This window comes from Phodopus roborovskii, unplaced genomic scaffold, assembly GCF_943737965.1.
Source record: "Phodopus roborovskii unplaced genomic scaffold, PHOROB, whole genome shotgun sequence".
Taxonomy (NCBI): domain Eukaryota; kingdom Metazoa; phylum Chordata; class Mammalia; order Rodentia; family Cricetidae; genus Phodopus; species Phodopus roborovskii.
This window is the reverse complement of record NW_026126433.1, coordinates 41,261,613-41,273,807: the sequence shown is the minus strand read 5'-3', so window position 1 is coordinate 41,273,807 and position 12,195 is coordinate 41,261,613.

The following is a 12,195-nucleotide window of genomic DNA, read 5'->3' as shown; positions in this document are numbered from 1 at the left end:
AACTAAACGACTGCCACAGGGCACATCTCTTACAAAAATAAGGATACTGGCTGCAGGTTTCTGGTGCTCTGCTTGCCCTGGTGACTTCCCAGAACTAAACGACTGCCACAGGGCACATCTCTTACAAAAATAAGGATACTGGCTGCAGGTTTCTGGTGCTCTGCTTGCCCTGGTGACTTCCCAGAACTAAACGACTGCCACAGGGCACATCTCTTACATTCTCCATGGTTTGGGGAGAATCGCCAGGCCTCTCTCTCAATCTTTAAAGGGTATATATTTGCAAGGGCGTGATAGTATGCCACTGTGCTCATTAGTGTTCCCTGTATATGCTACTATGAAGATTAACAATGTGTCACGTTCAGGAAGAGCATTGTGTCTTCCAGGACAACTGTCTCTCTGAGGGTGATCAGTGGAGCCAGGTCAATTCAAGGATTCGACCTCCTTGAGAAATCCAAACATCTTGTTCCTAATGCTAAGCAACAATGCTGCAGTGATTTAAATACTAAATCAAGTAGACACCAGCTTAGATATGATGCTAGTTGACAGAGTGTAATATTACCATTTATTAATCTCTATTATCATTATTTCAGTGCTACAGACCCAACTCAAGGTCTGCTGGATCCTAGACAAGCTTTCTGACACCAAGCCACACACCCTTGACCCGAATAATATCAAGCATTAGTATTTTCTTAAAAAGAAAAAAAGTTTATGGAGAAAAATCTAAGCTGCTAGATGCCTACTTTTCCAGGAATGCTACATACATGCCTTTTTATGAACACTGTCAAATCTTGTCTGAAACTAGATGGGATTCGACATTACAAATGTTGTTTTCAAGTCCAATTAAAATAAATAAATAAACGAATAAATAAATAAATAAATAGCTAAGTCCAAGGCGATAGTCAGCTAGTTGTTTCCTGGGTCGACTGGGGAGATGCAAGGAGCAATGGGGACGGACCGTAAGGCAGAATATAACCATATCCTGCATAGCTTAAAGAAGGAGCCGTTCACACTACTGAAAAGGCCAGCAAGGATTTCGTGGAAGAGTAAGACTCAGGAGGATGACCATCACAGTGAGGACGTTTCAACAGGAGTGGCTAGATCAAATGCGTTCTGGATGCATTTCTGGGCAGAAGGCAGCCTTAATCATCACAGTCCTTTTTCAGATGGCAGTCACGGGTCAGGAAAGCCCTCCCTGATCCAGGGTGGTTCCTCTGCGATGTGCTCCCCCAGAACTCACTGTAACACTGCAGGGACTGTAGCTGACTTTGCTCACTGTTATATCCTCAGAGTGCCTCCGACAGTGCCTGGAGCGCTGCCTTAGCTACATTTCTGTTGTCATGAGAAAGCACAATGATGAAGGCAGATTAAAAAAAGAAAGCTTCTAACTGGACTCATGGTTTCAGAGGGTAGTAGAATTCATGACCATCGTGGAAGGGAACATGGTGACAGGCAGGCAGGCATGGTGCTGGAATAGTAGACAAGAGCTTACATCCTGGTTTGCAGGCTATAGGAGTCTGTTCTGGTCCAACAAATAGAATAAACCTGCCAGGGGTTTCTGGAGGATGAATTCAATTCCCGATGCGAGACCAACGGGAAAGTGGGGCATTCACTTTGAATGTGGCCATGGTGCTCTGAGCTGCAGCAGCTGTTCTTGAGACCACAACTGTCTTGTGTCTGGAGTATCGCTCCTTTCTAAGCCTCACTTTTAGTCTTTTAAACGTTCAACCCTATGGTCCCATAGGATGTGACTAGTGACTAAGAGGGCTCTGCTGAGGGTTTTTCTTTCATGTAGTGACACAAAGTACACACCTGCTGAACTGCCTCATTCTCAGCATAGAACCCTGCTCTCTGTGCCCTTCCCCCATTTTTGTGTATCTTTCTCAGACCATGTGGCTTTCCAGGTCCTCCATCGCTCTAGCCCTTCCCTCCCCTCCCCTCCCCTCCCCCCAGCTTGAAGAAAGGTTAGAGCACACAGAAACCAGCTTTTCTTGTCCTATCTCTGCTCTCGTTATTTGGGTTTTGGTTTTCTGAGACAGGGTCTCTCTCTGTAGGCCCAGCACTCACTGTATAGACCATGCTGGCCTCGAACTCATGGCCCTCCTTTTGCATCAGCCTCTGCAGTACTGCCATTGCTAGTGTGAGCCACCATACTTGTTTCCTGGGCTGCCCTGTCATTAATGCAGCACACAGCCCCCTCAGCCTTTTTGGCAGTCACATTTCACAAGCGATTCACACAGATTATTTTTTTTTTTAAAGGTAGTTTTCGCTTCTCACATGTGAGTTTTATGTTGGTTTCCTCTATTCTGCATTCCAGTGACTTTTGTTTAATTCAACTATGGGCCTTTACATTTTTAGCCACTGAAAATTATGGTGGGTTTGGCTCATTGTTTTCATCCTATTGGAAGCATGGGTTTTTGAAAACCTTTGTTCTAACTTTGGGTGAGTTCCAAATTCAATAAGCACAACTTCTGTCTTCATTCAAATCATTAAAGAAAAAAAAAAAAAAAAAAAAAAAAAAAAAAAAAAAAGAAAGAAAGAAAAAAGAAAAAAGAGTTCATTCTGATGATGGGGTTAGTGCCTTATACCCACCATACAAAAGCCTGTCCTCAGTGTTCCCTTCCCTGACTCACTCACTCCCTCCCTCCCTCCCTTCTTCCCTCCCTCCCTCCCTCCCTGCCTCCCTCCTTCCCTTCCTTCCTTCCTCCCTGCCTCCCATTGTTGAATCACACACTTCTCTTTGGCTAAGCTTCTACTCTAACACTAAGCTACCAACCCCTTTCCTTACTGGGGTTTGAGTAGCCAGTCAGAGATGCGGATGTTAAGGTCACATGTCTTTAGTACATTTACAAGCATTTCCCAGGAATCCTTTATGATGTATCTTTCAGAAACCTCTATCCTCCAGCATCCTTCTACCTGCTAATGTGGTACTCTGATCTGAAGAGGATGAGTTGGGCTTGGTTTGACTTTCAAACAGCAGAATTACCTACTACTATAGACTCCACAAATCCCCCACTAAGAGCCTGTTGATTCTTGTCCTTTGACCCTCAGCATGTCAGTATAAAGTAAATACAGTCTTCCGACCAAGGCACCAAGACAAGAGTCTACATGATGGCAACTCTGCACTGAGAGCTAAGCCTATGCCATGTATCAAGTGATATTCAATCCCCAAGTTGGTGGCATCATTTCTTCTTACAAATGTGGAAATAGATTTGGAGTGGGACAAACTGTGAAAATGTTCAAAAGGGTCTCAGAAGTCCCAAGTGTGCCACTTCAGCTCTCAGAGAAATGGGCCCTTCCCATTTTGCTGGGGGTTGCCTAGCTCCCTCATCCATCACCCCCTCTCCAGCCAAGTTTGCTTTTGGCAGAAGCATCTGTTTTCCAGTTTACCCAGAAGCCCCCTGGCTTTCCTTTGAAATGTCAGTCTGTTGCCAACCAAGCCTTCATTTGCCAGGTGGGGCTGGTGGCTAGGAGTGACCTGCCACCTCTGTGTGTAATTTAGAAAAAGCACCTGCCCCACAGCAGCAAAATCAAAGAGTGTAGTGAAGTCCCTTGAGCAACATCATTCTGCCATCTCCCTTCCCTGGCTGGCTAAGAGTCAGAGCCAGGCCAGGGAGCTGCAGTAAATGTGACAGAGGCAGGAAATCTCAGCTGAAAATGAGGTCTTTCTTCCCTGTTCTCTCTGCTTTGCTGCTTTCTCATCTTACTTCACCCTTGGTATTCAGTGTTCCCTCTTCCTCAGCTCAGCTTAACTCAGTTCCTGAACACATAAGACCAGCCAGGCACTCTGACTCACTGGGCATGCCATGCTAGGTACAGCATGTACCTGTGGCCCCGACTTCAGGAGCTCACGCTCATAGATTATGATTGTAGGGGCTGGGAAGCACAGTAGGTAAAGAACTTCCTGTGCAAGCCAGAGAACCAGAGTTGGATCCTATCACTCACAGGGAAAGCTGGCATAGTGGTGTGTGCTGATAATCCCAACACCTGGTGGCAGAAACAAAAGGATCCTGGGGGCTTGCTGGTCAGTCAGTCTAGCAAATTAGTGAGCTCCAGGTCCAGTGAGGGCCCTGTCTCAAAATATAAAGTGGAGATAAAGTATGTAATAGAGGAAGACAGCCAAGACAGTGCCTTGCCCCTGTATATGCACTCACGGGCACACAAAGATTATTCCTGTGGCATCCTAGGAATGGGTACTAAAGACAATTCTTTTCCACTGTAGGTTTTTTTTTTTTTTTTTTTTTTTTTTTGGTCAAGTAAAACTATGAGTTTCTTCTCTGCATTTCTCCAGTTTTTTTTTTTTAAAGACATTTACATATCTTTACTATGCCAACCATGGAAATTTCTCTTTTTATTAATTCAAGGTTTATGCAGTAAAATGTTGATTTTTAAGTCAATCGCAGTAAAATCAGCATGTGCTTATCAAGCACAAATTATGTTTTCAATAGATATGCTGTTGCAGTTCTTGATGCTGAGCCAAAATATGTTGCCTGTATTTCTATTTTCTCACATTTTTCTATGTACTCCACAAAAGGGCATTGTTCGTCCCTCTCCTCTGAGACTTGGTTAGCATGCCCAGATATATATTATCCTTGACAGACAGCCACTCCCTCCCGCCTTGGTGAATCGGTTCTCAGGCTGTTATCTCCCACAGTTCTGGGCAGCTCTGCTTTCAGAGAGACTCTAGAGCCAGGTTCTGCTTTGTTGGTGATCTTGGGGAACTCAACTCAGAGATAAACTCCAATACCTTCACACCAGGGTCTGGGGTAGAGCTGTGAAAGCCAGCGTGTTGGTCAGTGGTTTTATAATCTGACTTCCTCAACAGCACCAGGGCAGAAGGTGTGAGGCACTGTTTGTTGTGGATGATTAGTTTAAGGTGTGCTACATCTAAAACAACGGAATCTTGAAATTCGCAGGCAAATAGATGGAACTTGAAGAAACCATCCTGAATGAGGTAACCCAGTCACAAAAAGAGGAACATGGTATGCACTCACTCATATATGGATTTTAGACCTAGAGCAAAGGATAAATAGCCTATAATTCACACCGCCAGAGAAACTAGGATACAAGGAGGAACCTAAGAGATTCATACAAGGTCCCTCACAGAAGGGAAAAGGAACAAGATCTCCTGAGCATATTGGGAGTGGGGGGGCAGTGAGTGGAGAGAGAACTAGGAGAAAGAGAAGGGGAGGAGAGGAAAGCACGTGGGACTAGGAAGATTGAGTCAGGAGAGGAATAGATGAGAGAAGAGAGAGAGACCATAAAAGAGGGAGCCATTATAGGTTTGAAGAGAAAACTGACTCTAGAGAAATGTCCAGAGACCTACAAGACTGACTCCAACTAACAATTTGAGCAACAGTGGAAAGGCTACCATAAATGCCTTTCCCTGATAGTGAGATTGATAACTAACTTACCCACCATCATAGAGCTCTCATCTAGTAGCTGATGGAAACAGAAGCAGACACCCACAGATAAACACTGAGCTGAACTGGAATCCAGATGCAGAGAGAGAGGACAAGACCAGGCTACAGGAACCCATAGAGACAGCTGACCTGAACAAGGAGGAACTAATGGGCCCTCAGACTGATAGCTGGGAATCCAGCATGGGACTGACTCAGACCCCCTGAACATGGGTGTCAGTTAGAAGGCCTTGGCAGTCTTAGGAACTTCAGACAGTGGGACCAGGATGTATCCCTGGTGTACAAAAGGACTTTGGGAGTATGTTCCCCATAGAGAGATACTCCCTTAACCTAGAGACAAGAGAGAAGGCCTAGTCCCTACTCCAAATGACTTGACAGATTTAGATGACTCCTCCAGGAAGGCATCACCCTACATGTGGAGTGGGGGGTGGGTGAGATGGGAGGGTGATGGGGGTCATGGGAGGGTGGAAGAGAGGGACGAAGGGAGGGACTGAGAGGGAACTGGGATCGATATGTACAATAAGAAACACACACACACACACACACACATATACGCACACACACACAGGGGGGCGGAGGGAAGAGAAGGGACACTCACAAGCCATGAACTATATCTTTACAACTTTTCCCCATATGTCTAGTGACTATGTTAGAATACTAAGGAAAGTGGTAAAAGATAAATGCTGACAAATATAAACAAAAATGCTCAACTGCAAATGGAAAAATGTGTCAAAGTAATAAAAATCAGAACAGTAACGAGGGTCCATGTTTCAGCCTAGCCTGGCATGTTTCTGTGAAATAAATAGGGAATCATGTATAAACAAACAAACAAAAAAGTGTGCTACCTTTGTTCATGCTGTAGAATATTTAATAATGTAAAGATGTGTTGCATTCTTGCATTCTTTATGTTGTATTTGTTTAACACTGTGAAGTTGTGTTACTTTGCCTGCCTAAAACACCTGATTGGTCTAATGAAGAGGTGAACCTCCAATAGCTAGGTAGGAGAGGGATAGGCGGGGCTGGCAGGTAGAGAGAATAAATAGAAACCAAGAAGAAGGAAGAGAGAGAAAAGGAAAAGGGGAGAAGGACACCGGAGGCCAGCTACTCAGTCAGCTACAGAATAAAAAGGGAAGAAAGATATATAAAATAGATAAAGGTAAAAAGCTCAGAGGCAGAAGGTAGATGGGACAATGTAAGAAAAGCTGGCTAGAAACAAGCCAAGCTAAGGCCAAACATTCAAAAATAAGAGTAAATCTCCATGTATTTATTTGGGAGTTGGGTAGTGGGCCCCCAAAGAGCAAAGAGTTAAAAAAAAAAACAAAACCAAAAATACAACTATACTGGTTCCTTTGTTTGGAGCAGAAAGGAAGCCAATTTCCTATCTGGAGAGAGAGAGCAAGCGAGCGAGTGAGAGAGGGGGACAACTAAATAGAGGTTAGACATGGTAGGTCACACCTATATTCCTAGCAATAAGGAGGTAGAGACAGGAGTAGCAGGAGTCCAAGGCCAGCATTGGCTACCTAACAAATTTAAGGCCAGCCTGAGCTACATGACACTATGTCTCATAAAACAAAAAGAAAATAAGAAAAATGGGAAGAGAAAAAGAAGTGAACCGGCCAAACGGGGCCTTAGTTTCTTTATCCATCGCTGTGATGAAAAGAGTCCAATGAGAAGCAATTGAAGGGAGAAAGTGAACTTGGCTCACAGTTCCAGATTATTGTCCGTTGTGGCCAAGAAGTCGCAGTGGCAGGGTTTGACGGACCTACTCACATCCCATCCACATTCAGGACACAGATCAGAGAATGAGTGTCAACTTACCTTCTCCTGCAGTCCAGGGTCTCCAGGCCAGGAATTGGTCCTGCCTGCTTTAGAGATATAGAGGGTCTCCCCACACTGATAGTGTGATCAAGATTACCACAGGCATGCTTAGGGGTCTGTCTTCTAGCAAGCTAACAATTAACACTAACTATCACAGGCAATCCAGACTTAGTTGACGTTTCTGGAACATGCTCTATGAACTGTGCTGTCTAGCATGAATTCATGTTTGTTTCCAGTGGTTTGTGCTTGTATGTGGGTCTCAGCTTCCAGCCTAATGTGGGATCATACTCCTCTTGTGTTAGAAGGTTGAGACACTCAGGAAGGGTAGCCTGGGCTACATAGTGAAAAGTTATCTCAAAAATCAACAACAAAACCAAAATAATATTCTCCTCTGCTTCCTCTGTGTCATGATCACCCATGTACCTTTCTATATCCTTTCAAAAGAAGCTCCGCCTCCTCAACCCCCCCCCCTTCCTTCTCCACCCATCCTTCTCTCCCTTCTTTCTGTTGTTTTGAGATAGGGTCTTAATCTGTGCCCTAGAATTTACTAAGTAGACTAAGATGGCCTGGAATTTGCAGTTTCTCCTCTTCTTCCTCTGTGCTGGGATTATAGGAGTTAGCCACCCCTAACCCCAAGCCTAACTGATAATTCCCTAAAGCTACAGCAATGCCTGGCCTTTGCTGACAAGGCAGCCAGATGTCAATGCCCAGGGAGCTGCAGGGCGGAGCAAGGAAGGGGCTGAGTGAAAGTGCCACCAGCACCTCCACCTAATGCTGGACCCTCAGTGAAAAGTCACCTCACTCCAGACAGAAAGAAACCCAGCTATGTGCTCTGAGAGCCAAAGTTCCCATCCAGGAGACACCTGAACTAAAACCCACAAGACAAGACTGCAAAGACCTCTGGAGTTTCTTTTAAAACAACTCAAGTTGTTTTAAATAGGGATCCCCACCCCTATTCCTTACCTTCCTCCATCTCTTTGATTTCGCTCAACACACCCATTTTTCTCCCTTCCTCACTCACTTCTGGCCAGGAAAGAAAAACTATTAGAGTTTTGTTACCTGAAAGTGGGTGCGTGTGGCTCCTGGGCAACTGTGCTCTTCAAATGCCCTGTTCCTTCCTCCAGAGCACCTCCATGCCTAGCACCTCTGCTTCCGGGACCTGGCATCTAGAAACACACTGCCTCTGAGTACCTGCAGGGGGATCCTACAAGGTCACACGCTTGGGGGCTGGGAGAGTGCCTTCTGTCTTAGCCTGCAGTTGCATCTGAGGGGTGGCCAGTATTCAACAGAACTGTGTTCCGAAAAAACGGTGGAAACTGAGAGGAACTACCATGTGAGGTGACAGCATCTCCACAGAGCAATACTGGAAAGAATCCTTGGACCTCAGAGGGAAATCTCTACATCTAACTCCGGATCCTGCTCCAGATTGCTGTAGGTGTGTTTAATGTCCACATCAACCTGGCAGGAGCTACAGCTAACAGATGCGCTTCTAGGCATGTCTCTGAGGCATTGTCTGGACTGGAAGGAAAAAAACCTCTTAACTGTGGGCAGCACCATTCATGGACCAGGGTCCTGAGCTGAATAAAGAGAAGAAAGCAAGCTGAGGCCTCATTCATCACTCCCCAGACCCCGGCTGTGGGCACAATGTGACCAGTTGCCCTGAGCCCCTGCTGCCATATCTTCTCCGCTGTGGTGGACTGTCACCTTCAACCAGGAGCCAAAATAAGACTTCTCCCCTTAAGGAGGTGAAGGGTTTGTCCCAGCCTGCGGCACTGCTGGGGAGAAGCACAGCCTTTAAGAGATGGGCCTACCGAGAGGTCTTCAGGTGAGTGGGGTGAACCTTCAAGAGGAACGTAGAGCCCCCAGACTCTCCCCCTTTTCCTTCCCTTCTAGCCATGATGTAATCAACTTTTTCCCACTCTGATCATGATTCCCCACCCCCACAATAGAACTAGCTCTAAAAGCATAGAGCCCCTCAACATGGACCAGAGCCCCTAAAGCTATGAATTCAAAGAAGACTCTGTAAAGGGATGAGACTGGATGTTTGTCTTAACGATCAAGGTTTTCACAGACTCAGTGATCCAATATTTATTTCGTCTCTTGTTAAAATCCATTGCAACCCTCAAGTGCATATGTACTTACCACCCAGCTTTAGCACATACTTTAATCATGAGGTGGCCCCTTACTGGGCTGCAGTAATGATGAAAGTTCCGGTTGGAGGAGCCCGCCTCTAGCTGGTATTTTATCAGAGGGAGGGAGGGGAAGGGAAAGGGAGAGACTGCACTATCATGAATTTGTTGACAAATTTGCATTAATGAGCACTCGTCAAATGTAGTTTTGTCATTATCCCCATTTTCCAAAAGGAAAAAAGAAAAAGAAAGAAAACGAAGCTTACAGCAATGAATGAATTTCTCTCATAGTAAGCAGTACCATTGCGTAACTTTTTTTTTTTTTTTCTCCTAGTTTTGCTGTTTCTTTTCCCTGTTCTTGCATTCTGGTTTTGTGGTTAAGTGATTTATTCTACTGGTACGTTTTGACTCCTTGCTGATTCATTTTGGTGTGTCTATTATACATTTTTGTTCTGTAGATGCCAGGAGGCTTACAGAAAATACCTTTTGATTCTAACAAGCTCTCTTGAAAGGAGAGGAACACGATATGATCTTGAAGAAAAACAAGAGAGAGAGAAGAACGAGAGAGGAAATACATTAATAAAATACCACACTTGCATTCCACTCCACCCCTCATTTTGATGTACCATTTTACATCTCTGTGTGGCCCATGTCTAAGGCTAGCTTTGACACCAGTTCATGCCCTATCCTGAATTGCTTGGTTTTTAAAAGCCTGGCCTTAGCACATCACCTACATACTTTCTCTTTTTCTACAATTCCAGACTTAAAGGTACTCTAACCACTACATGCAAAACAGCAGGCCTACACAAAAATAGCTGACTGTAGTTTGTGGGTACTGAGATCTCTCAGCCCAGGAGAGCTGGCATCTGGTCCCAGCATTGCCACTCTAGCTACATATACTTGGGAAGCCACTGGCCTCTCTTGGAAGTCCCAGACCTTGGCTTTGCATACTTGCTAAGAAGGTGGCTTGACCAAATGATTTCCAAGTGGCTTCTTTTAAACCTAAGATGCCTATTTGTTTGTTTGTTTGTTTTGGTTTTTCAAAATAGAGTTTCTCAGTGCAGCCCTGGCTGGAACTTACTTTGTGGACCAGGCTGGCCTCGAACTCACAGAGATCCATCTGCCTCCACCTCCCAGGTACTGGGATTAAAGGCGTGAGCCACCACTGTACTGCAAGATGCTGGATTCTTGAACCAACAGCTTGATTTATTGACCGTGTGTATGTTCTCAAACATGGTGGCCTTAAATGCAGTTTTCCACAGGAAACTGATGCTTTGTATCCATATGCCTGTAAAGACATCAATTCCTGCTGAAAATGCTGAATACCTGAGGTAGGAAAGGCATAGACACTCTGTGTCTTCATGGTACACTCCTCAACAACCCTGCATCCTCTGCTTTCTTATATTCTAATCTGATGATGGCATAACCATTGTGTGTCGGGTAGGTGGAAGGTGGGGAATAGCAGGGCTACTCCAAGGCGGGCTGAAATGACAGAATTTGCTGGTCACCCTTGGTGGACATCTCCTCTCTCAGGTGATCTTGCTTGTTGAACTGTAGCTGGAGACAAGCTAAGTGTTGACAGCAGCATGCATGATGGTGTTACTTCTTGAATGTTTTATGACCTCTCATCATTTCTCTAAGCCCTGCTGGAAGACAGGTATGTTTTCCTCCATGTCATAGGAGAGAAAACAAAAACTCTTGGATTATGAGTAAATAGACCAAAGTCCAGAGTCTACCTTAGAACCAGGGCTTATTTATTCACACATCAATCCTCACTCACTCACACCTGGGCTCCCTAGTGCATGGCATTCATGCTTCTGGAAGTACGTGAGAATATTTCAGATGCTATATATCCACTTTCAGTTTTAGTAGCTTGCTGACTTTGTTTTGCTTTTCATTTTGAAATGTGTTAGAAAAACACATTGGAGCTAGAGAGATGACTCTGTGGTTAAGAGCACATACAGCTATTACAGAGGACCTGAGTTTGGGTTCCAGCACCATGTCAGACAGCCCACACCTCCAATAAAGCCACATCTCCTCCAACAGGGCCACACCCCAATCCTTCCTAAACAGTCCAGCAACTAGGAAAACAACCATTCAAATATATGGTCCTATGGGACCCATTCTCATTCAAATTAACACTGGGTGTATACTCTAGTTTGCCTCGCTCCTTTCTTTCCCTTAGAAGATCAAAATTGGTAACTACAGTAGTGCAAGTTTACAAACCTTGGCTTAAGAGCTTACCCTTCCCCTCCGCCAATGGCTCAAAGGGCTGGTTCTTCACTCATAGAACTTGGTGGCATACCCAAGAAGCCATGCTATGTCCAGCATGCCTTTGAATCTCTAGTTTAAGTAGAGATTCCAGCTCTGCAGGAGAAAGCATGGCAGGATGGAGCCCAGCCAGCAGATGGCGCTCGAATAACTTTGGAAGATCCTTTGGCAGCTCCGTGGCTGCTTGGCAGTTTTCAGACTTGGAGTATAGTGACACCTGGTGACTGGTGTCATTTACCAAGGCCATCAATTGCTATCTAAGTCTATCTTCTCCAGCCCCGAGCCAGTTTTCTCCCCTTTTCCTCTCACACCTCTGGGTAGAGGCAGCTGCAAGGCAGGAAACCTCACACATACTATGAAATCTGTCTCCTGCTCAGGGCTACCAGTGTGATTGAGCTATTTTATCAGCTTGCTGTTTCTTGCTACTGCCTTTTAGGGGCTTGCAAGTTCCTCTTTCATTGTATGATTTTCTAAAACATTGCTGTGATTTAAATGTCCTTGGCAAACTCGGCCTGAAATCGATACTGGCTGGGGACCAAATAGTCAGGCATGTGAGTCTA